At 36.4% G+C, this 26,730-nt stretch overlaps 1 long non-coding RNA gene across 2 annotated transcripts in view; it reads left to right on the top strand.

The window, feature by feature from the left end:
* The window catches only part of LOC128931355 (uncharacterized), a 162,730-nt gene that overhangs the window by 8,947 nt on the left and 127,053 nt on the right, over positions 1 to 26,730 (top strand). The window contains exons 2-3 of one of the 2 annotated variants that reach the window (XR_008479657.2): positions 19,605 to 19,702; positions 20,832 to 20,946. The exons of the other annotated variant lie outside the window; for it this stretch is intronic. This is a non-coding gene — a long non-coding RNA (uncharacterized LOC128931355). The remainder of the gene's footprint in view (positions 1 to 19,604; positions 19,703 to 20,831; positions 20,947 to 26,730) is intronic. 2 annotated transcript variants of the gene reach the window in all.

The raw sequence follows: 26,730 nt of genomic DNA, 5'->3' as shown, positions 1-26,730 counted from the left end.
TTCATTATTAAGAAAATTGGTAATATATCATCACAAATTTTTGAAGGAATAGTGTAATGCCAAAGTATTTTTTTTATAGTGGAAGTCAATACACAAACTTAGAGTTTGAAAAATTTGGGTAATTGTTACATTATTTTGAACAAACAGGCAATTTGGCAAACCAAAAAGATGTTCATTTTATCCTAAATGTTATCTACTTATATTAGCTTTTGAGAGACATAGAACATATTTGTATTTTATTTTATATCCTAACTAGAGTTTTGATCATTTTATGCTTCTAATATTTTTGTACAACTGTACATCTAGCTCTTTATCCATCCATCCATCCATCCACCATGCTGTCATGTACATAATTTTTATAACAAATAATTTTCCTTTTTTCTTCTATCTACATTGCAATGACTGTGAGTTATTATCATTGCCATGTATTCCCAAATGTCTTAATTTTCTAAGAACTTAAAGAATGATGAAAGAAGATTCATTACAATTTTTAAGAATTATCATAATATTTGATGATATTGTGAGAAAAATCTTGTACTTTTTTACCTAGCTATCAAATTTCTGAAATGATAAGGAACAGCAAACTTGACTCTTACCCTAAACTAAATGAAAAGGGAGATTTTCATTTAGTTTTCTTTAAATGAAAATTAAATGAAGCATGATCCAGCTCCCTTTTCATTTAGTTTAAGAAAACTAAATGTGGATCATGATTCACAATGAATGATCTTCTTTTTCACTAATAACAACTATTGCATTTGCCATTCTTCACACCAGTTACTGTATTAGGACAACTGCATATTTTGTACAGTGGTTTCTAGCACATGTTTTGAAATTTACCCTCCAAAGGCCATCTTCTATAAATGGACTGCAGTGCAGTAATGAATATCTTACTGCTTTCTCTCCTTTTTCTGATCTAGAATAGAAAACAGGGGGAAAATGGGAATTGTCCAAGTGACAGAGATGTTTCACTGATCCACTCATTCTCTGAAAATATTTTGTTAAGTATATGTGTGTATTTTATGTAATCAATTTACTAATGCAGCTACATATCAGGAAAAACATGAATAACTCAATATTAATATGTCTAATTTTTAAGCTTAATTTCTGTCATTGTAAGCACGTTACTTTTGGTTAACTTGAAAGAAGGTAGTCATTGACTGGATGAATGAATCTAACAGATCATATGTTCTTTAGAAAGTCAAATGTTTTGAGAAAATCCATAGTGAAATTATTCACGACACACCATATTTTTGTTGTCACTAGTAGATCATCTTTGCCTTGTGCCCATGTGAAATAATGCTAAATTTCTCAGATTGTTATTTGTCTACCAGAGAATTAATGAGAGATCCAGGTCAAATTTGGGGCATTACCTTGCCCCTTGCCTCCTTTCTGGGATAATTCACAAAATAACTCTCTTACTATTAGTAACATAGTTACGACTGTAACATCACCCCTTTGCCCTCCAGCAACTTCATATATGTTTTCTATGGTTTTAAAAACAGATTATCTAAAATATCGTGTGAAATTTGACAAGGTTATATTGCTCTGGCCACACAGTGCAATTAAAGGAGAACACTTTTTAAAGATCTAGTATGTGTCCAATATCATGTTAAACATTTTAGATGTATCGTCTCATTTTATCCTCACGACCACACTAATATGTATGTACTTAATGATTCACAGTATGTGCTCATGGTTCACGGTTGCATTCCAGGAATTCCCTCGGCTGAAAGTAGCTCCCTTACTTCCTGGTAGAATAAAGGAAGAGAACAGCAAGGAGTTCAGAGTGATTGAAGAGGTATGCCAGAAACTTGAGTCATGCCAAGCACTGAAGTATTATTCCCTAGGCCATTGTACTTAGAATTAAGTAATACATATTAGTTGACATAAAATGTAGATATTGTTACATCAACTTGTGGATGTTCAAGTTAAGATAGGCCAAACAATTTATTCAAGGCCGCATAGCTACTAAGTTAAAAGTTAGGTTAGTCTAAAGCAAAAGCCTATACATTTTCTATTATATCATGTGGATCCCAGGTTAATATTGATAGCCCTGTACATTATGAATTAAATTTGAGTTACAGTAGAAAAGCTCATTGCATTTCTAAAATAAAAGTAGAAACTGAAAGAAAAATTTGAGTTCTCATTTATATAGTGAATACTGTGCAAGTTTTCCAATTGCTTTCAAATATTTTCTGCTGATACTTTAAGATAAAATTAGATAATTTCTGCAGATAAATGTGATAGATATGGTTAGAATTCTGAGCTCTAGACTTTATTTCTAGTTAAAATTGTACATATTTTTCTCAATTATGGTGGATAATTTATTCTTTTAACCTTACATAAACATTATAAATATGTAAGGTTTGCTTTTAGATGGATTAAATGATTTTTTATTGATAAATCAATCTATCCAAATATTTGTTGAGTGTATACTATATGCCAGGAACCCTTCTAGGTATGGGAGTTGAGCAGTAAATGAGAAATATCTGTGCCTATGAATTTCTGTTCTACTGATTTTCATCTCTGGAACAAACTCACACTACATTGAAATATTCCATTTACAGACAATATGCCTATTCAATAACAGTTTTCTGCCATTAGTTTGATTTAAGTTGATGAGATCATCAAAATATCAAAGCTAAGGTATATTTTAATCTACTTATTGGTAAAACAATTCCTTTAATTTTTTTTTCAAGAATTGAGTAGAAACAAAGCTGAGACAGGCATTTAGTTAAAACTGTGATCTTACCTCCTCAGTTAACAAATAACATCAACAGCAAATTCATAGGTGAAGTAAGTGCGATGTTGCTGAACCTCGTTTAATGTTTTTGGGAATTATGTATCTTACGTTCTTTTGCTTTCTAATCTCTATTTCTGTAGCTAATGCCTATGTTGTTAGGTTTACATGGATCTCATTATCTCTCAACATCTTTACATTCACCCTTTTTTATATTTATTTTCACTCATTGATCTTGCTTTTTCAGTTTCTCCATCATTTCATTACTTCTGAATTCACGGCAACAAGGATTCAAATCCATTGTGTATGTGAAGGTGTCTCCTACATGTAGTTATAATGCTATGATATAGTGCTGTGATGTTTCAGCACCTATGTTGAGCCATTACAAATTTTGTTCAGTCTTAAAATTCATTATTATGCATATACGAATAGTCTTTATTTTCTTATTACCCAAACAGAATTTAAAAGATAAAGAAATCTAGAGAATAAGGGGGAAATTCTCCTACAAAATGCTGTATACCCGTATAAAAATTTTCCCCAGTAAAAAGTGGACAGACCAGAAACAAAAAGGAGAAAAATAAGTAAGTTTCACAAAAGCTAATTTAGCTGCTGCTTCTTTAACTTACACATACATGTGCATAAAAGTTGAAAAACTATTCTTAGGTAGCAAGTAGACTTTTTAAACCTTTGCTGCTGGTAGGTAATTGACACAGGAAGGGAGCTTCGACTAAAAACTTTTGGATGCAAGAGATGGAGTTGTTTTCTTCCTGTCAAACCCACTGAATCAAAGAAAATGTCTTTAAAAATCTTCCCTAGTACTTGACTTACTTTCAGAATTGGAAAACTTAACCTAAAATTGAAATTGTATTTGCCCAGATGTGCATTAGAAAATAAAAATAGAAATAGCCTGTGATGCAGAATTTCAATTGGTGAATACGATACACTTTTAAAGTCAAAACTTTGTACAATATGCTATTAGCTTATTGAAATTCACACGAGGAAGCAGATAATTTACATGAATTGAGACATAGTTGATGTTCATTTAGTGACATCACCAGATGATTGAAGGAGAAATAGCCAACACCAGAACAATGGCAGAGATATTCTGCGTAGCTACACCTCAGTTAAAGTACAGACAAATATTGTAACAGAATTGATTTATATGTTGGGGGAAGCAGCAAAGGAAAAAGGACTTACAGAGTGCCTACATAAATTGGTTATGAGTAACATTTAAACTGGGAACAAGAAACCACAGCAAACTGTGGGAGGCCTCTGGTGGGGGCAGACTTCTCCATGCCTCATGGTCTGGTGCAGGGTGACCTAGGCTCTGTTACCATAAACACTGTGCCCAGCCGTGTAAAACTGCTTCATAGCACTAAGATGTAACCAGACTTGTAGGCTCCTTGTAAGGCCTGCATTCTACCAGCTGTACATAGTTAATAGGCAAAAGATAACCACATGTTCTTGTTTTGTGAAACTCCCAAACCACCACTGTTATCAATCTTTAGAATGACACACCAGTTCTGGCTCACTGATTCAGTTCCAGCTCAGTGATTCACCCTACCAACACATTACCCTCACCCCACCATCACTCAACCACCTACCCTACAGATAAAAGTGATTGTAAACAATAAATAGTGTGGAAGATCAGAGCTCAGAGCCTTCACTACCTCCAGTAATTAGTGATGGCCCCCTGGTCCCACTTTCACTCTTAATCTGTCTTTTTCTCAATCCTTTGTCGTCACCAAACTCCGGATACACACGGGTGATGTGGGGGCTGATTCCCTATATTTTTATATTATTTTACTGGGATTTTATAATTTATTGAAATCGGGGAACTATCATAGGTGTCAGCAATATAGCAGTGAATGAAATAAACACAATAAAAAATATATATACATAGTGGGATACACACTGCATAGTGGTAGTACACACTGCCTACCCAGTACCTACTCATTCTTGTTCCTTAGTAAAAACAAAAACAAATCCCGTAAAACTCTATACTATTGGGACGACTAAAGTGCTCAGATAGTAATGACACTTTCCATCCTCCCTTTCAAACAGATATGTCCAGTAAAATAGAAGCCAATGAATGAGTTTTTCAAGAAAGTTATTCAGCTGGGAGATATATTCCTTTGCACCTGCTCCTTTTTCCCTTTTTCTATCCAAGATACGAATATAATGGCTGGAACTGAAGCAGCCATTTTGAGACCACGAGAGAACTGGAAGATAGAAACAATATTTGAAAATGTAAAGCAGAAAAATGGAGCCTAGTTCTCTGGTAAATTCTCAGAGTAATTTTAGAAGAAATCTGAAAAACTTGTCTCTGAATTCCTTCAGCATGAAAAATAAAATCATTTATTCATCTTACCAAAGCTATTACTATTTGGGTTTTGTAAAATATGAAGCTTTTTGTAATCTTGCCAGATTACTACAAAATTGAGAAAATGCATTACTTCTAACACAAACATGAATTTATATACACATTGAAATGTTATTTCAGATAGGGGCTTGGCTATTTTCGACCAAATCCTCCATGTAACCCTACTACCACTCCAGGTTTACAAAACTCTCTGTTGAAAGACTGCTTTCCTAAGAAGATATTTAAAGCATTTTAAGAAAACTTTTCTAATCAGAAACTGGTTGACCATTCTAAGCAGTTTTTGGTGTTCAGGATGGATGAACTAGCCAAGAGCCTCTTACTCAATAAATTCCAAGGTAAATTGCTCTTGTGTTATGGTTTCTTTTGTGTCAGCTTTGCTTTTAGCTTCACCTTTTTTCTAAATTTTTATAACACATTTTTACATCAAAATTTATTGTTTCATTAAATACCCTTTATAATTTTATCTCTTCAGTAGAATTACCTTGCAACAAGAACACTATTTCTTCATACTGTTTCAGTGGCCATGCTCAGACTAGGACAGGCTACTCAGTTATTAACTAGGTGACTCTATGATCCAGGGATCCTTGTTCAGTGAATAAAACATGGCCCTGTCATTTTTATAGGAATATTTTAATGTTTTAAGTGTTTCTATCAGTATGTCTTATAGGGTAAATATGTTTTACAACAACATTTAAGAGTTTCACCTTTTGTTGCAATTTACAAAAGCATTTTAGAAGAGTAACTTTAGGGGGGAGTTTAGTGATATATTTAGCAACATTACTCAACATGTTGCTCTTTCATTCTTTCTTTTAACACATCGTTCTTGTACTCTCTATGTAGCAGGCACTAATCTAAATTGGAGGGGAGAAAGGGGCAGACAGGACAGGAGTGAGTAAGGCAAAATCTACACCACAAAAAGTTCACATTCTAATTGGGAAAGCAGACTATAAACAAGTATGCAAATGCGTGATGTAATGCTACATAGTGAAAATAAAATGGATAAAAAAGAATGAATAATAAGAATAAAAAGTTCTTCCAAGAAATTAAAGTAGGATAGGAGAGGAGAGAACAATAGGATGAGAATTCATTCTATGTGGAAGGTAGCAAAACCAGCCACAAAAAGATCTGGAAAAAATGGATTCCATGGCCTCAGTTAGAAATAAGCCGGGTTTATCTCCAAAATAGGCAGAAGGCAAGTGTAGCTGGAGGGAGATGAGTGAGGGAGAAGGGTAGAAGAGCAGTGCCCAGAGGGAAACAGATTGTGCAGGACCTTGGAGCTGAAAATAAGAATTGCATTTTACTCCAAGGATAACGATAAGTTATTGGAAATTTAATCAGAGTAATGCATTATCAGGTTTATTAATATTAATTAAATTGTTCCTCTGGCTACTGAGCGAAGGGGAAAATATTTGAGATGCTGAGTAGAAACTGGGAGACCAGTAAGAGAGAAAGAATGTAGTTCAGGTGAGATATGATGTACATTGGACTAGGAGGGTTATGGTGAGGAGTGAAAAGGGAAAATTCAGAAAATATTCAGTAAGTAGAACTGACGAGACTTGCTGATGTAGTGGGTATGTGGTGGGCAGTGTTTATCCCACAGTCAACATACAGAGCAAATAAAGTCCTAGGGTGGCAACCTCAACACACTGAGGTACTGGATAAAATATGTTTGTTTTATCCTGAGAAAATGCAGCTTTCCTTAAAAGAGTTGGCCTTTCAACAAAATGACCTGTCAGAGAGTAAAGGGAGTCACAGAATCCTTTGTGAAGAATTCTTAGCTAATGATTTTTTAAATGGCTAATCAAGAAGTAGAGAGAGAATAAACAAAAGATAATTTTATAATAAACACTATTTTATGAACAGTGTAAATGATCTGATTTCTAAATCACAAATGTTAAAGATTTCTTTTTTTATTTTTTCTCAGACTTTCACTTTGACTCTGGGCAACTGGCAATTTTAATTACAGTGAGAAAAACAAAAAAAAATTTTGACAACTTAAAAATGTAAAAGACTAGATTGGTTAAGTTGAAAGTATTCTCTTAGACTAGGATGCTAGCTATATTTTATTTGAATTATCAGGTATTATCAGAAATGTAGACATTTGGAGAAAGAAGTACATATCAGAAAATTGACAGCTTTGTGGATGGCTTGAAAGGTATGAATAAGATATATTTTTTAAAAATACCAGAGAAAAGGACTGAAGTTTCCCAAATGCAGAGAACTCGTGATTAAGCATATTGTCAATAGAATCTGACAGGAGGCATGCAATAAGAGTTTGGGTATTTCATACAAAGATGCTATTGCACCAGACAGATAAACACACATCTACCAATTTTCTCTTTGGGTTTGATGAGTTTGACACAGTTCTTCCACAGTCAACAAAACTAGGATTTAATGGTATTATTATTGATTTTACTGATTTTACTGGAAACATTTATCTGGAATATGGCTGGTTTGTGACAGATCACAGAGAGAGGTGAGTCAGTATGTGATTGATAGATAAGCAGATAGACACTGAAACAACTGTGACTAGATTGTTGTAGGCAACTGGAAATTGAAAATATTTAATGTGTCACTATGTTACATTTCTGGCTTTTTAAATGATAGCTTTTAGACATTCTTTTCAATTTTAGAAATTAAAGATCAAAAAGGAACTGATGAATAGAAGGATTGAAAGCTTATTTGAAAACACCAACATTTTAGCTCTCATTTCCATTAAAATCTCAGTGTAGGAAACTTCTAAAAATGAGGCATGATCAAAGATCATGAGCAATAAAAGTTTTTGCCAGAGAAAGCCTAACCTTTCTAACTTAAGCTAGGCTCTCAGGTTCACTGGGGAGAATAGTAACTCACAGTTGGAACTTGAATTTATCAAGTAGGGACTACGCATTAAAATAATTTCATTTCCTGTTCAATCAACCCTACGATGTGGTTATTATTATCGACATTTCACAAGATAAGGAAGGCAGATATTATCTGGAAGTGAAGAGGTGGAAGTATGAGGCAAACTCAAACTCTTCATGATATTTGTACATCCTTCTCTCAGTAAGTCTCTCTGTTAGCAGTAGGGAATCTCCCGTTAGTTAGAAATAAATGATTAAGAGGCAGATTTCAGCTCCAAAGGTAAAAGGAAGCACCTTCTTTCTACCTATTAAAAACTCTGAAATTAAATGAACTTTCCCAGAAGGTGTTGGGATCTCATGTCTGTGATTATATTATGTAATGATGATGAAATCAATGATTAGGAATGGGATTTTATTACTAAATTCAACTTACTATAAAAAGGGAGGAGGGTAGGTAGATGTCATTGCTAACCACACCCAAGGAAGATCAGGAAGGTTTGGACTCTATCTTCTTCACCTCTGTGCAGAGACTCCAAAATCATCACTGTTCATCTTCCATTGCCCTGAAGAGCAGTAAGGGTTGAAACTGAAGGCCAATTGTGAATACTATCCACCGGGAGCTTCTTATGAATTGACTTGTGTTTCTCACATAATAAGTAACACATCAGTTAGGTTCTGGTCCCAAGGAGTGCTACTTTCATCTCCTGAAAGCTTTGAAAGAGATTTGATACCTGATGGCATCTTGAAGCACACTCCATCTTCTGATGGAAGCTGAACCAAAATTGTTCATATGACTAGGGACTCAGGGTACTCTAGATTGTTTGGAGTCCTGTATAAATACATTTAAAAGACAAAAAAATTGCTTCCTTAATCTAAGGACAAATGCCCTTAGTACATAGATGCTGCTTATTCTGCCGATGCATTAGAGCTATACTAGTAATTATACTCCTATTTTCTTTTTCTTTCTTTTTTTTTTTTTTTTGAGACGGAGTTTCGCTCTTGTTACCCAGGCTGGAGTGCAATGGCTCGATCTCGGCTCACCGCAACCTCTGCCTTTTGGGTTCAGGCAATTCTCCTGCCTCAGCCTCCTGAGTAGCTGGGATTACAGGCATGCGCCGCCGTGCCCAGCTAATTTTTTGTATTTTTAGTAGAGACGGGGTTTCACCATGTTGACCAGGCTGGTCTCGATTTCTTCACCTCGTGATCCACCTGCCTCGGCCTCCCAAAGTGCTGGGATTACAGGCATGAGCCACTGCGCCCGGCCCCCTATTTTCTTAGAAGTTGTTTTTTTCTCTAATTTATTTCCTTTTTGATCTTCACCTATAGTTCTGTTGGGCTTATTTGTAACTTCTGTATCCATAAATAAATAATTGCTGTGGCTCTAGCATTAAATAATATCTATTTAGTATTTTGAGTCATCATTTTTATTGTGACTACTGAAAATGACTGGGAATTAACAGAAGGAAACATATTTCTAAAGATGCTAAAATATGACTATTTGTCTCTGTCCTCCCACGTTTTCAAATAAATGGATTTTATATCTTTATTATCAATGAATATTATATGATCTAAACACTGTTAAACTAATATGTGTGTGTATCTATCATAATAAATAGAGAAAATATTTATTACAACTATTGGCTAGAATGTGGAGCAACTGGAACTCTCTTACACTGCGAGTTGGAATACAAAATGTTTTAAACACTTTGGTTAATAGTGTGGTAGCATCTTAAATTTTTAGATGAACACCTACCAAATAATCTGTTATTTCACCTTTAACTGTTTGTCCAAGAGAAACAAATATACTTTTCTATCCAAGATTCATATGAAAAGGTTCATAGTAACTTTATTTGTAATAACTCCAAACTGGAAACAACACAAATGCCCAAATACAGGTGAACAGTTAAAAAAAAATGGAATACTATTCAGCAATTAAAAGGAATGAATTATTGATGCAGACTACCATGTGGATGAATCTCAAAATTATTATACTGGTAAAAGAAGTATATACTGTGTGATTGTATTTATATAAAGGTCTTTAAAAAGACAAACTAGTCTATAGTGACAGGAAGCAGATCAGTGGCTGCCTGGGGAACCAACTGGAAGGGAAGAATGGGCATGAAAAAAGGAGGGATTAATAAGGAACAAAAGGAAATTTTGAGAGTTGACAGGTAGGCTCACTATTTGATTTTGGCAAAGCTCTGACAAATATGTATTTCAGAACTTACATTGCATTTTCAATATGTGCACTTTATTTTATGTCAATTTTATCTCAACAAACTTATTTTAAAACTACAGTACATTAGAAAGGTGCTTGTTTTTAGAGAAAATATTTATATTTAAGTCAAAGGTCATAATCATATTTATGAAATATGGTTAATATTTTGTTAATATATTCAAAAGGAAGACTAGTCACTTAAAAATACACAAAATGCTGAACAACAGTCACAGCAGAGCATGTGTCATCCTGACAATATCTTCTGGTCTGTCTCCAGTGGAAATTTTTAGTTACAGAATTCAATGAACAAGTTATTTTTTCAAAGAGCTGGTCTTGGAGATGTTGAAATTAAAAAAAATGCCTATGCATAACCTGTATTACAATGGATATCATATTTGGTCTATGTTCAGCTCCATGTTGGTTCCAAATACCAAAAAGCAAAATGAATTTTCAAATAGAAACTAACCTTCTTTATAATTAAATATGAATCTGCTATTCTGTTATTGCTGTTTGCAATGAACTATTACCTAAGTCCCAATCATGTATCATGTAGTGATACTAGTAGTCACTGGATAGTACCCACCCCCTGGAAATAATGGAATTGGAGTCTAGAAAATATCTTTATTACATGCTTCTCAACTGTGCTGTCCTTTAGTGTGAAGAACCTCTTTTTTGTTCAGTACCAATATTGCCTTCTCCTGGTAGTAGCCTCAGTACTATTGTATATTTTCTATTTATTGTAAAGGTTAAAAGAAATGAAACCCTTTCATTTATTTGGATCCCTTCTATTCCTTGTCATCTAAAAATTGTACCATATTACCCAAGTTCAGTTCTAATCAGATGCAGTAACACTTGCTGTTAAAATATACAGTGAAAGGAGCCACTGTCAGTAGGCTAGTAGTTAGCTGCAGTTCCCCCTTGTATTGTAAGACCCTCCTTTGTTGCAGGCATTTGCTATTTTCAGACAAAAACTGAGGAGTTTCAAGTCTTCGTAATACTTTGATACCTCACTGAGAAGCAGTGTAATATAGGTGGGCTTAAACATCCATATCCTGTCTGTGAAAAAGGATCTTTCTTCCAGGATTTAAAAAAAGGCAATTTAGGTCAATTGATAACACTTAACAACTTTGGGTACCCCCAGGAACCTCACAATTTAATAACTTACTCAGAAGAGACAGAGTATATCCAAAAGGTAAAAAAGCACAAACTTGAGGGCAGGTAGGGCTGGCTTTCGGATGTGCAACCTGTGCTTATAAGAATCCTGCTCTGTTTAAGTTTCTGTTGTCACTATCTTGAACTCTTAATGATTTTTGAACAAGAGGTTCCACATTTTCCTTTTTCATTGGGACTGGCAAACTAGGTAGCCAGTCTTACTTATGGCTCAATGTATAAACTGTGTGACCTTCTAAGAACCGGTTTCCTCATCCATAAAATGAAGATATTTTTGAACCTACCTCCCAGGATTGTTCTTATGAGCACATAAGAAAAATTTAGCTCAATGTCTGACACATAGCAAATACTGAATAAATATTGATTATCTTTTTTGTTATTGAGTCATCAGCTTCATTAATTACTATGTGCTGTTTTAAATGTCTATAAGATAGAAAATTTTACTTTGAAGATGTATATTAAATTGTGTAATGTATATTGGTGTGTTAACTTTTAAAATGTACATGTAAGTATTATAATTTAAAATAGGTTATGTTTATGAGTGATTTATGTGGCATTTGCATCAATTTCCTCTGTAGAATTAAGATTAAATTATACTGAATTACTGAATCACATATTTTGAAATAATTGATGATGAGGAATAATTTAGGGTTGTCCTCACCTTGACTGAACTTTAGACAGGCTTCTATAGGCTCCTGTTCTTCTTTTTATTAGAGCATTTACTTTAGATCATTTGCGATTATAAATTCTTTTTCTTTATCCAGTCCACTGTTGTTGGGTTTATTCCATGTCTTTGCTATTGTGATAGTGGTGCACCAGTTCTGACTGTGCGTGCCTTTTTGGTAGAACGATTTATATTCTTTGAGTATACACCCAGTAATTGGGCTGCTGGGTCGAATGGTAGTTCTTTTCTTAGCCCTTTGAGAAATATATATATATTATACAGATAATATAATGATATATATTATATATATTACATTATAATTCTGAATTGAGGATGGAATAACACTTAAGAAGAATTTTTTTTTTTGAGATGGAATTTCTCTCTGTCACCTAGACTGGAGTGCAGTTGTGTGATCTCTGCTCACTATGACTTCTGCCTCCTGGAATCAGGGTTCAAGAGATTTTCCTGCCTCAGCTTCCCAAGTAGCTGGGATTACAGCCATGCACCACCATGCCCAGCTAATTTTTGTGTTTTTAGTAGAGATGGGGTTTTACCAAGTTGGCCAGGCTGTTCACTAACTCCTGACTTCCAGTGATGCGCCTGCCTCAGCCTCCCAGAGTGCTGGGATTACAGGAATGTGCCACCATGCCTGGCCTAAAGGAGGATTTTTATAGCTGAGTAGAATCCAAATTGATTGAAGGGGAAGATGGGAATAAAAGCATAAGAGAACAATAGTTCCAAAATGTTATTTAAAAGCAGAGTGACCAGTTCATCCTTGTTTGATCGGTACTTTACAGTTTTAGTACTGAAAGTCCCATGTTGCTGTGATCTGAATGTTCATGTCTCCCCCAAATTCTTCTGTTGAAATCCTCACTGCAATGTGAAGATATTAGGAGGTGAGGCCTTTGGGAGTGATTGTGTCATGGGGGTGGAGCTCTCATGAACAGGATTAGTGCCTTTAGGAAAGAGGCCCCAGAGGGACCCCTCACCCTTTCCACCACGTGAGGTTAGAGTGAGCAGATGGTTGTCTGTGAGAATGAGGGCCCTCACCAGACATCAAATTGCCAGTGCCTTGATTTGGGACTTCCCAGCCTCCAGAGCCATGAGAAATAAATTCCTATTGTTTATATGCTACCTTGTTTATTGTATTTTGTTATAGCAGCTCTCACAGCCTAAGACACATGTCATGGGTAAAGAGCAAACCCAGATGGTTTATCACCTAAAAAACAATCCACAGCTTTCCTGCCATGCTTTCTGATTTCACTAACAACAAAACACACCCAGTTCCATATGCCCAGCCTCGGAGTGAGCTTTAGGAAATATTAGGCAGTTTTTCCCATATCTACCACATTTTCTGATAATTGAGGTTTAAGACTCCAGAGTTCCTTATCTCTCCCAGTTACCTCTAGCTGCACTTCTCTTACCAAGATTGATGATTCTTTAAGCCTACTCAGGCCCCAAACTCTTTTGCTGTTAAGATGCCAAATTCTGGCCTTTTCCTGATGTCCACCTTCCACTCTCACCTCTCCTCTGTCATACCTTATTCCTGCTGAGCTTTCTTGAGGTTCTTATCAACACCATTGATCCCTCAACCCTCTCCAGATTCTACCAACTTGTCAGCCCAGTTCTTGTTTATTGAGACTACCTACATACCAACATTGTTGAGATAAAGCACTTTAGAGTCAGATAGGTTAATTTTTCATCCATCTCTTCCTATTGCTACTATCCATATGAGCTTAAGCAGTAGAATTAACTTCTCTGAACCTGTTTTCTAAGTTGGAAAGTAGGAGATAATACTGCGTCCTATTTCGTGGAGTCCTTATGGGATTAAATGATATCACTCATAAAATAAATTTTTAAAAGAAACAAGTTTTAAAATTGTATGTACAGTATGATTATAATTTTCTGTAGAAACATATACCAAGTGTGCTTTTCTGTATGACTATTTATAAATGCAATGAAAAAAAAAAACCAAATTCAACAAGGGAGAGCTTTCAGAAGGAGTATGGAAAATGAGAAAAATATGAAGAATATGATCTCCACATTTTTATCTTTGAATTTTGTACATATTATAAGCATGAGCAGAGGTTATTTCAAAACTAAAATATAGAAAAAAAATTAGGAGAAAAATAAACACACATAAAAAATACATAAAAAGTGTAAACAGGGGAGTTTACACTTGAATGAGTATTAAAAACTGGATGCTTCATACCTGGGAAATAAGAAAAGAAATTATATTCCAGCAAAGAGTAGTATGAGCCACTGAGTAGATAATGCAATGTTACTGGGACCCTGAGGAAGTCGGAATGATGAGGGACTGGATGCTCTGAGGGAGATGTGGGTGGGAGCATCATAAGAAATGAGTCTAGAGTCTAGAGACATGGTTGGGGCTGAATATGGGAGAGTCACCAGATACAAGCTAGAGAGACAGCTCAGGCCAGATTAGAAAGGGTCATCAGAAATTAAGCTGGAGTAATGCCTCAGGCCATATCTGGATGTCCTATGAATGCAATATTATGGAATTTAAACCTTATTCTCAAAGTAATGGGAAAACATTGAGGGGTACTAAGAATGAGAAGAATAATGGAAACTGTATTTTAGAGGAAAAAACTGTATTGAGGATTGATCAGAAGGAGTAGTCAAAGCTGCAGATTGGAAGAGAAAATCACGAACATCCAGTAGTCATAAAAAGAGATGATCAAGGCTTGGACCAAAGTCAAGACCAAATAATATGTTTTTTATGCTGTGACTACAATTAACACGTAACGTTTACTGAGGTAGTTCTTAATAGCTAACATTCATTTAGCCAAGCTTAAACTGGTTGAACACTATAATTGAATATCTCAATTATTTCTCACAGTTCAATAGGGTAAATACTGTTAATATTTCTATTAAATAAATGAGGAAACAGAGACTCAGAGAGGTCCATACTTGCCCAAACACATCTATATGATAAACAGTGTCACCAGGATTTAATCCATGCAGCTTAGTTACCTGGTCACATTTTCAACCTGCACAGCATAACACATACACCTAAAATGTCCTCAATGGCAAAGAAAAAGGGCACCAGACAGAATTAAACAGGCAGAGAAGACATTATTCAAGACTTTTGCAATAGGGAAAAAAGACTAAACTCAACTCCACTGAAACAAGACAGGAGGAGTTAGCAAGTTTGTGAAGAAAAATACTGGAAGATGTTAGGAAGGAGGTTGATCAATGAGATTAGGCCATCTGAGTTTGCTAATTGAAGAAGTTAGGCCCCTATCTTCTCACAGAGACTGGGAGATAGGAGTGCAATCTTTTTCTGATGATTATATTTCAAAGGCATGGCCCCCAGATCCATGAGAAAGACATTCCTAGGTTGTAAAACTGGGCAGGGGCTTGGTGAAGATTTACATAACAAAGGGACAGAAAAACATTATCTTTATTATTATTCAGACGGTACACGTGCAGTTTTGTTACATGGGTATATTGCATTCTGCTGAAGTTTGAGCTTCTGTTGATCCTGTTGCTCAGACAATGAATATATTACCCAATAGGAAGTTTTCAGCCCTTCCCCCTGTGCTTTTGGAGTCCCCAGTGTCTACTATTCTCATCTTTATGTCCATGTGAACCCAAGATTTAGCTCCCACTTATAAGTGTAATATTTGGTTTTCTGTTCCCATGTTAGTTCACATGGGATAATTGCCTCCAGCTGCATCCATGTTGCTGCAAAGGACAAGATTGCATTCTTTTTCATGACTGTGTAGTATCTGTGTAGTATATGTACCACATTTTCCTTATCCAATCCACCATTGACAGATACCTGGGTTGATTCCATGTCTTTGTTACTGTGAATAGCATGGCAATGAACATCCAAGTGCTGGTGTCTTTTGATAGAATGATTTATTTTTCTTTAAGTATATACCCAGTAATGGGGTTGCTGGGTCAAATGATAAATCATCAAGCAAAAAGCAAATAACCAATTAAAAAATGGGCAAAAAGGAGGGCAGACCACCTGAGGTCAGGAGTTCAAGACCAACCTGACCAACATGGTGAAACCCCGTCTTAAAAAAAAAAAAAAAGAAGATATACAAGTGGCCAACATACCTATGAACAAATGTTCAACATTATTAATCATTAGAGATGCAAATCAAAACCACAATGAGATACCAATTAAGACCAGTCAGAATGACCATTGCTAAAAAGTAAAAAAATAACAGACATTGGCACACTTGTGAAGAAAAGGGAACACTTATCCACTGTTAGTGGAAATGCAAATTAGTTCAGCCCCTGTGGAAAGCAGTTTGGAGATTTCTCAAAGGGCTAAAATAGAATACCATTTAACGCAGAAACCCAGTTACTTGGTATATGCTCAAAGAAAGATAAATCATTCTACAAAAAACCAAGCTGGGCCAGTGTACACCTAAAATAAACTCCTTCTGCAACCTCAATGGTCTCTCTAGTCTCTAAGATTCTACAACAAGGTTATCTAATTGGTTAGCATATAATTGGTCATAGTAGCCTTTTTGACACTTTTTATTTCTATAGTATCAGTTGCAATGTCTCTTCTTTCAATTCACTTTATTTTTATTTTTTTGAGTCAAGGTCTCACTATGTTGCTCAGGCTGGTCTTGAACTCCTGGGCTTAAGCAATCCCAATGCCATGCCTCAGCCACCCAAGTAGCTGGGACTATAAACACATGCCACCATGCCCAGTGTCCTGTAATGTCTCCTCTTTCATTTCTGGTTTTATTTGACTCTTTTCTCTTTCTGGCTAAAGTTTTGTCAATTTTATCTTTTTAAAAAAAATCCTCAGTTTTATCACACAGTTTCTACTGTTTTTCATTTCCCATTTTGTTTATTTCTACTCTTATCTTCATTATTTTTCCCCTTCTACTAAATTTTGCAGTCATTAAGGTATAAAATTAGGTTGTTTATTTGATTTTTTTTTTTTTTTTTTGAGACGGAGTTTCGCTCTTGTTACCCAGGCTGGAGTGCAATGGTGCAATCTCGGCTCACCACAACCTCTGCCTCCTGGGTTCAGGCAATTCTCCTGCCTCAGCCTCCTGAGTAGCTGGGATTACAGACATGCACCACCATGCCCAGCTAATTTTTTGTATTTTTAGTAGAGACGGGGTTTCACCATGTTGACCAGGATGGTCTCGATCTCTTGACCTCGTGATCCACCCACCTGGGCGTCCCAAAGTGCTGGGATTACAGGTGTGAGCCACCGCGCCCGGCCGGTATCTTTTTTTTTTTTTAATGTAAGGGTTTACTGCTATAAAGTTCTAAGTATTGCTTTTGCTGCATTTCATAGGTTTTGGTATGTTGTGTTTCATTTTTGTTTTTCTCAAGATATTTTCTGATTTCGCTTTTGATTTCTGCTTTGATCTGTTGGATGTTCAAGAATATGTTTTATACTTTCCACCTATTAATAAAAATTTTCCAGTTTTCTTTCTTCTATTGATTTCTAGTTTCATTCCTTTGTGGTCACAAAAGTACTCTGTATGATTTCAATTTTATTAAATTTGTTAACTTATTTTGTGGCCTAACATATTATCTATCATAAAGAATGTTCCAGCTGGGCGTCTTGGCTCATGCCTGTAATCCCAGCACTTTGGGAGGCCAAGGTGGGTGGATCACTTGAGGTCGGGAGTTTGGAACCAGCCTGTCCAACATGGTGAAAATACAAAACTAGCCGGGGCATGGTGGTGCATGTCTGTAATCCCAGCTACTCGGGAGGCTGAGGCAGGAGAATCGCTTGAACCTGGGAGGCAGAAGTTGTAGTGAGCCGAGATCATGCCACTGCACTCCGCCTGGGCAACAAAAGCAAAACTCCATCTAAAAACAAAAAAGAAAGAAAGAAAGAATGTTCCAGGGATGGCTGAGAAGAATGTGCATTCTGCTGCTGTTGGATGATATGTTCTGTATATGTCTGTTATGTTCATTTGATCTATGTTATTGTTCAGATTTGCTGTCTCATTATTAATTATCTGTCTGGATATTCTATCCTTTATTGAAAGTATGGGTACTGAATTATTCTAATACTATTGTATTGCCATTTCTCCCTTCAGTTATGTCAATCTTTACTTTGTATATTTAGGTACCTTGATTACAGATGCATATGCTTTATAACTGTTTTATCTTCCTGGCAAGCTAACCATTTTATAATTATATAATGTCCATCTTTATTTCTTGTGGCAGTTTATTACTTAAGTCTCTTTGGTCTGATACAAACATGGCCATCCCTGCTTTTGGGTTACTATTTTCATGGAATAACTTTTCTCCATCTTTTAACATTCAGTCTGTGTCTTTAAATCTAAAATTATTCTCTCGTAGAAAGTAAAATGTTGAGTTTTCTTGTATCCATTCAGCCACTCTGTGTCTTTTGATGGGGAATTAATCTATTTACATTTAGAAATATTGATATGGAAGGATTTATTATTGCCATTTTATTCTTTTGTCTATTTTTTAAACTCTTTTTTTTGTCTCTCTTTCATTGTCTTCCTTGGTGTTTCAATGATTATTTTGTAGTGATTTGCTGCATCTATCAACCTGTCACCTAGGTATTCAGCCCAGCATGGATTAGCTATTTTTCATGATGCTCTCCCTCTTCTCAGCCCCTTCCAACAGGCCCCAGTGTGTGTTGTTCTCCTCTGTTTGTTCACATTGTTCAATTCCCACTGATAAGCAAGAATGTGCAGTGTTTGGTTTTCTGTTCCTGCATTAGTTTGGTGAGAATAATGGCTTCCAGCTCCATCCATATCCCTGTAAAGAACGTGATCTTGTTCCTATTTATGGCTGCATAGTATTCCTTGGTATATACACACCACAGGTTCTTTATCCAATCTATTATTGATGGGCATTTGAGTTGATTCCATATCTTTGCTGTTGTGAAGAGTGCTACAATGAACATAATGTGTGCATGTATCCTTTTATAATAGAGTAGTTTCTATTCCTTTTGGTATCTACCCAGTAATGTGATTGCTGGATCAAATGGTATTTCTGGTTCCAGAGCATTGAGGAATTGTCATATTATCTTCCACAATGGTTGAACTAATTTGCATTCCCACCAACAGTGTAAAAACGTTCTTATTTCTCTGCAGTCTGGCCAGCATCGGGTCTTATTTGACTTTTTAATAATCACCACTCTGACCAGCATGAGATGGTGTCTCATTGTGGTTTTAATTTGCATTTCTCTAATGACCAGTGATATTGATCTTTTTTTCATGTTTGTTGGTGCATGTATGTATTCTTTTGAAATGTGTCTGTTCATGTTCTTTGCCCACTTTTTAATGGGGTCACCTGTTTTTTAATGTAAATTTGCTTAAGTTCCTTGTATATTCTGGATATTAGATCTTTATCAGATGAATAGATTGCAAAACTTTCTCTCATTTTATCGGTTGTCCGTTCACCCTGATGATAGTTTCTCTTTCTGTGCAGAACCTCTTTAGTTTAATTAGATCCCATTTGTCAATTTTTATTTTTGTTGGAGTTGTTTTTGAGATTTTGGTCATAAAATCTTTGCCTGTGCCTATAAGCCACAGTCTTTACAAGATGGGGTGCTTCATTCCTCTCATCCTTGCATGTTAATGATATTGCAGCCTCAGCATCAGTTCAGCATGGCTGGGGAGGACTCAGGAAATTGCAATCATGACAGAAGGTGAAGGGGAAGCAAGTCACCTTCTTCAGAAGGCAGCAGGTAGGAGAATTCCATTATTTAAAAAATAAGATTCTTTTTCTCTCTCTGCTCCTTTTGGGACTACTATCATGTGTTTATCAGTTCACATCACTGTTTCCCATAAGTCCCTGGAGCTTTCTTCTCTTTTAAAAAAATTTTTTCTGTTTGTTCCTCAGACTGGATAATTTTAAATGGCCTGTCTTGAACTTCGCTTGTACTTTTGCTTGATCAAGTCAGCTGTTGAACCTTTTTAGGAAATTTTTTATTTCAGTTATTGGATACATTTTCACTTTTTTTGTTTTTTAAAACAATACATATTTTCTATCTCTTTATTGAAATACTCCTTTTGTTTATGTATTGTTTCCAATACTTGTTGAGCATTTTTATAATGGTTATTTTGAACTCTTTGTTAGGTATAGAGTTTGTAGAGGTATAACTCATATACCTCTGTTTCTTTAGCACTGGTTTCTGCAGATTTACTTATATTTGTTTGCTCTATATTTTCTTGTTTCTTTGTGCTTGACATTTTGTATTGGTGTCTAAACATTTGGAAAAAAGAGCCACCTCTTCCAATGTTTCTAGATTGGCTTCCTACAGGAGATCTCCACCAGTCAACCCGCTAAAGATTTTAGGGGGCTCTCAAAATATTTTTGTGGATGTGACTTCTCTAGACAAGTACCTGTAAATCTCTATTTAAAGGGATTTTCTAGTTTCTGTTTCAGGAGTTTATGATATCATGTTTCCTCTGATATCTCCAGAGTAGTATGTCCTCTGGAGCAGCAACACACTATCCAACTATTTTTTTTTAAATTTTTTATTGCATTTTAGGTTTTGGGGTACATGAGCAGAACATGCAAGACAGTTGCGTAGGTACACACATGGCAGTGTGTTTTGCTTCCTTTCTCCCCTTCACCCACATTTGGCATTTCTCCCCAGGCTATCCCTCCCCACCTCCCCCTCCCACTGGCCCTCCCATTTTCCCCCCAATAGACCCCAGTGTTTAGTACTCCAACTATTTTTATTTTTTATTCCCAGTATGCTGTGTCTCATCAGAGCTCTAAGACAGGAGAGACAAAAATTCAGTCCTCAGGCTCCTCCCAAAAATGTCTCAACTTTAGATTTATGTTCAGTCTTCCCTTTCTCTCCCTAGGGAGAAGCTGTGGGTTACGAATTTCTCTGATCATTTCATGCTGAGCTCAGAGGAGGGACTCTGAAGTCAGTGCATACAAGCCCAAACTGTTACCTTTGTTGTCAACTGCCTCCAGGTATGCTGAGTGTGTTGCGTCCCTACAGTTTTCCTTTAGGAGAAGAAGAGTGAAAAGATGAAGGCCAGAAGTCTGAACAGGCTCATGCCAGATAAATCTTCCTATATAATGGCAATTCCTTCTTAAATTGCATTGGCCATGGTTGGGCACATAAACAGCCTCAATTGTGTTAGCCTGGAGGTGCAGTATTTTTAACTGAGCACATTTCCACCCCCCGCCCCCAACACACACTGCACTTCCCACAAGATTAGGATTTTATCAAGAAGAGAGAACAGACTCTAGGTGGGCAATCAGCCAAGATTTATCAGAGCTTTTTATTTCTCAGAAAAGCACTTAGTTTTGCTGAGATTCAGTTTCTTCATATTTGAGATGGGTTAGAGTGTCTCATGGGGTTGTTGAGAGGACATAGGGCATGTATGTAAAGCAGTAAGCACAATACCTAACATATAATAAGCATTCAAGAAATTTCAGCTATTACATATGAAAGCTCTTATAAACATGATAGTCTATCACATGATCATGCCTCAATTTCATTGTCAATGCTAATTGAATTTTTGGTTATTTTATATTTCTTACGATTAATAATAAATAATTGTATTTTTAAGATAATGCTTCTGGGACTGATTTGTATGTAAATTTTCCTTCAGTTTGTATTATATTCTTAGAAATTAATAGGAATTAAAGTAATGGATCAAGGTGGCTGAACATTTTTTTTAAACTAGTCGATTCTTCTTGATGGTTTTCTCTTCAAAATGCATTTTTGTTTTACACAATTTATTTCCACAACAATTCCTATTTCTTCATTCTAAACTTTACCTTGTTGAGGATAGTCATTAGAAATACAATTGCTGGGGGGATCCCAAGATGGCCCAATAAAAGGCAGCTCCAGAAAGCAGCCCCCAGGGAGAGAGATGCAGAAGCCGAGTGGTCTCACAATTCCAAACGAGGTACCAGGTTCATTTTGTGGGTCTGGTCAGACAGTGGGTATAAACCAAATAGGGCAAGTTGCAGCAAGGTGGGGCACTGCCCCACCCAGGAGGAGCATGCAACCTACCAGAGGACCAGGGGATCACCACCTCTGGGACTTTGGTTTGGATACAGTGCTCTACCCAAGCCCTCTACAACCTGCAGAACACATCTTCACCAGGCTGAAAAGCCTTAGTGAGCTGCCTGAACAGGACAAAACAGCAAGTTTGGCACTGGGGCAGTCAGTATAGATCTAGGCAGAAGCACTGGCTGATACTGAGAAAGTAAAAAAGCCAGTGGGACAGAGCTACCCGCCCCCCAGTAAGAAGGGGAATGGAACACAGGGAAACAGCCCAAATGATAGGATGGGCCCTCCCACTGCTGCACAAAGCCCAGCAGGCCAAAAAACTCTCACTCCAGAGTAAGGCACCCAGAACGTCAGTTAAGAAGTAACCAGGAATGCTCCAGCTCGGGGGGCAGAAGGGAAGCCACCATTACAGAAACCAGCCTAATTTTCCTGAGTAAATAAAAGATGCTGCAGGTCCACTGAATCTGTGGCAGCCAAGCAGTGCCTCCACAGGCAGACAAAGGAAAGGCTGCCTCCCTAAACAGCTATCTGAGATCAAAACTATATAAATCGAAGAGATGGGGAGAAACGAGTGCAAGAAGAATGAAACTATCAAAAACCAGAAAGTCTCTCCCCCACCATGAGTTTATGACTCCTCACCAGCAAAGGAACAAAGCAGGATGGAGAACGAATTTGACAAATTGACAGAAGCAGGCTTTGGAAGGTGGTTAATAACAAACTTCTCGGAGTTAAAGAAAGATTTCTATCCCAAGGCAGAGAAACTAAAAACCTTGATAAAAGGTTAGATGAAATGCTAAGTAGAATAACCAGCTTAGAGAAGAATATAAATGACTTGATGGAGCTGAAAAACACAGCATGACAACTTCATGAAGTATACAGAAGTTTCAGTAGCCAAGTAGATCAAGCAGAAGAAAGGATATCAGAGATTGAAGATCAAATCAATGAAACAAAATGCGAAGGCAAGAAAAGACAAAAAGAGTGAAAAGAAATGAACAAAGACTTCAAGAAATATGGGATTATGTGAAAAAACCTAATCTATGCCTGATTTGTGTCCTGGAAGATAATGGGGAGAATGAATCCAAGCTGGAAAACACTCTTCAGGATATTATCCAGGAGAACTTCCCCAACATAGCAAGGCAAGCCAACATTCAAATACAGAAAATACAGAGAACATCACAATAATACTCCTCTAGAAGAGCAACCCCAAGGCACATAATCGTCAGCTACACCAGGGTTGAAATGACAGAAAAAAATGGTAAGGGCAGCTAGAGAGAAAGGTCAGGTCACCCACAAAGGGAAGCCCATCAGACTCACAGTGGATCTCTCTGCAGAAACCCTACAAGCCAGAAGAGTCAGGGCCAATATTCAACATCCTTAAAGAAAAGAACTTTCAACCTAGAATTTCATATTCAGCCAAACTAAGCTTCATAAGTGAAGGAGGAATGAAATCCTTTGGACAAGCAATTGCTGAGGGCTTTTGTCACTACAAGACCTGCCCTGCAAGAGCTCCTGAAGGAAACACTAAATACAGAAAGGAAAAATCAATACCAGCCATGGCATAAAAAGAACCAAGAGGTAAAGACCAACAATGCAATGAAGAAATTATGCCAACCAAAGGGCAAACCAACCAACCAGTAATAAAATAGAAGAATCAAATTCACACATAACAATATTAACATTAAATGTAAATGGGTTAAATACCCCAATCAAAAGACACAGGCTGGCAAATTGGATAAAAAGCCAAGAACCATCAGTGTGCTGTATTCAGGAAACCCATCTCATATGCAAAGACACACATAGACTCAAAATAAGGAATGGGAGAAGATTTACCAAGCAAATGGAAGCAAAAAAAAAAAAAAAAAGCAGGAGTGGCAATCCTAGTCTCTGATAAAATGGATTTTAAACCAACAAGAATCAAAAGAGACAAAATAGGGCATTACATAATGGTAAAAGAATCAATACAACAAGAAGAACTAATGATCCTAAATATATAAGCACCCAATGCAGGAGCACCTAGATACATAAGGCAAGTCCTTAATGACCTACAAAGAGACTTAGACTCCAACACAATAATAGTGGGAGACTTTAACACTCTACTGTCAGTATCAGACAGATCAATGAGATAGAAAATCAACAAGGAAATCCAGGACTTGAATGCAGATCTGGACCAAGTGAACTTAATAGACATTTACAGAACTCTTAACCCTAAATCCACAGAATATACATTCTGCTTATTACCACATAACTCTTACTCTAAAATCAACCACATAATTGGAAGTAAATAACTCCTCAGCAAATGCAAAAGAATGGAAATCAAAACAAACAGTCTCTCAGACCACAGTGCAATCAATTAGAACTCAGGATTAAGAAACTGACTCAAAATTGCACAACTTCATGCAAAATGAACACCTGGCTCCTGAATGTAGACTGAATAAATAATGAAATGAAGGCAGAGATAAAAATGTTCTTCAAAACCAATGAGAATGAGGACACAACATACCAGAATCTCTGGGACACATTCAAAGCAGTGTGTAGAGGGAAATTCCTAGCAATAAATGCCCACATGAGGAGCAAGGAAAAGTTTAAAATTGATACCTATCATCAACACTGAAAGAGTTAGAGGAGCAAGATCAAAAAAATTCAAAAGCTAGCAGAAGACAAGAAATTACTAAGATCAGAGCAGAACTGAAGGAGATAGAGACACAAAAACCCTTCAAAAAATCAACAAATCCAGGAACTGGTTTCTTGAAAAGATCAGCAAAATAGATAGACTGCTAGCCAGACTAATAAAGAAAAGAAAAGAGAGAAACATCAAATAGATGCAATAAAAAATAATAAAGGGGACATCACCACCGATTTCACAGAAATAAAAACTACCATCAGAGATTACTACAAACAACTCTATGCACATAAACCAGTAAATCTGGAAGAAATCGATAAATTCCTGGACACTTTTACCCTCCCAAGACTAAACCAGGAAGAAGTTGAATACCTGAATAGACCAATAACAAGGGCTAAAGTTAAGGCAGCAATTAATAGCCTACCAACTAAAAAAAGCCCAGGTCCAGATGAGTTTATAGCCGAAATCAACCAGACTTACAAAGAGGAGCTGGTACCATTCTTTCTGAAACTATTCCAAACAATCCAAAAAGGAGGAATCCTCCCCAACTTATTTTATGAGACCAACATCATCCTAATACCAAAACCGGGCAGAGATGCAACTAAAAAAGAAAACTTCAGGCCAATATGCATGATAAACATCAACACAAAAATCTTCAATAAAATATTGGCAAACAGAATGCAACAGCAAATCAAAAAGCTTATTCAACATGATCAAGTAGGCTTCATCCAGGGGATGCAAGGCTTATTTAACATACGCAAGTCTACAAATGTAATCCACCACATAAATAGAACCAAAGACAAAACCATATGGTTATCTCAATAGATGCAGAAAAGACCTTTGACAAAATTCAACAGCCCTTTATGCTAAAAACCCCCAACAAACTAGGCATCAATGGTATGTATCACAAAATAATAAAAGGTATTTATGACAAACCTACAGCCAATATCATACTGAACAAGCAAAGACTGGAAGCATTCCCTTTGAAATCTGGCACTAGACAAGGGTGCCCTCTCTCACCACTCCTCTTCAATATAGTATTGGAAATTCTAGCCAGGGCAATCAGGCAAGAGAAAGAAATAAAGGGTATTCAAATAGGAAGAGAGGAAGTCAAATTGCCTCTATTTGCAGATGACATGATTGTGTATTGAGAAGACCCTATTGTCTCAGCCAAAAATCTCCTGAAACTGATAATCAACTTCAGCATAGTCTCAGGATACAAAATCAATTTTCAGAAATCACAAGCATTTCTATACACAAATAACAGACAAACAGAGAGCCAAAATCAAAAGTGAACTCCCATTCACAATTGCTACAAAGAGAATAAAATACCCAGGAATACAACTAACAAAGGATGTAAAGGAACTCTTCAAGGAGAACTACAAAACACTGCTCAATGAAATAAGAGAGGACACAAACAGATGGAAAAATATTCCATGCTCATCGTTTGGAAGAATCAACATCATGAAAATTGCCATACTGTCCAAAGTAATTTATAGATTCAATGCTATCCCCATCAAGCTACCAATGACCTTCTTCCCAGAACTGGATAAAACCACTTCAAACTTCATATGTAACCAAAAGAGAGCCTGCATAGCCAAAAAAATCCTAAGCAAAAAGAACAAAGCCGGAGGCAACAGGCTGTCTGACTTCAAACTATACTACAAGGCTACAGTAATCAAAACAGCATGTTACTGGTACTAAAACAGACAGACCAATGGAACAGAACAGAGGCCTCAGAAGCAGTACTACACATCTACAATCATCTGATCTTTGACAAACCTGAAAAAACAAGCAATGGGGAAAGGATTCCCTGTTTGATAAATGGTGTTGGAAAAACTGGCTAGCCATGTGCAGAAAGCAGAAACTGGACCCCTTTCTGACACCTTACACTAAAATGAACTCCAGATGGATTAAAGATCTAAACATAAGACCTAACATCATAAAAACCTTAGAAGGAAACCTAGGCAAAACCATTCAGGATATAGGCATAGGCAAGGACTTCATGACTAAAACATCAAAAGCAATGACAACAAAAGCCAAAATAGACAAATGGGATATAATTAAAGTCCAGAGCTCTGTAAAGTGAAAGAAACTATCATTGGAGTGA

The sequence above is a fragment of the Callithrix jacchus genome, chromosome 2 (genome assembly GCF_049354715.1).
Source record: "Callithrix jacchus isolate 240 chromosome 2, calJac240_pri, whole genome shotgun sequence".
Taxonomy (NCBI): domain Eukaryota; kingdom Metazoa; phylum Chordata; class Mammalia; order Primates; family Cebidae; genus Callithrix; species Callithrix jacchus.
Note: the sequence above shows the minus strand (reverse complement) of the source record. Positions and strands in the feature narration are given on the sequence as shown.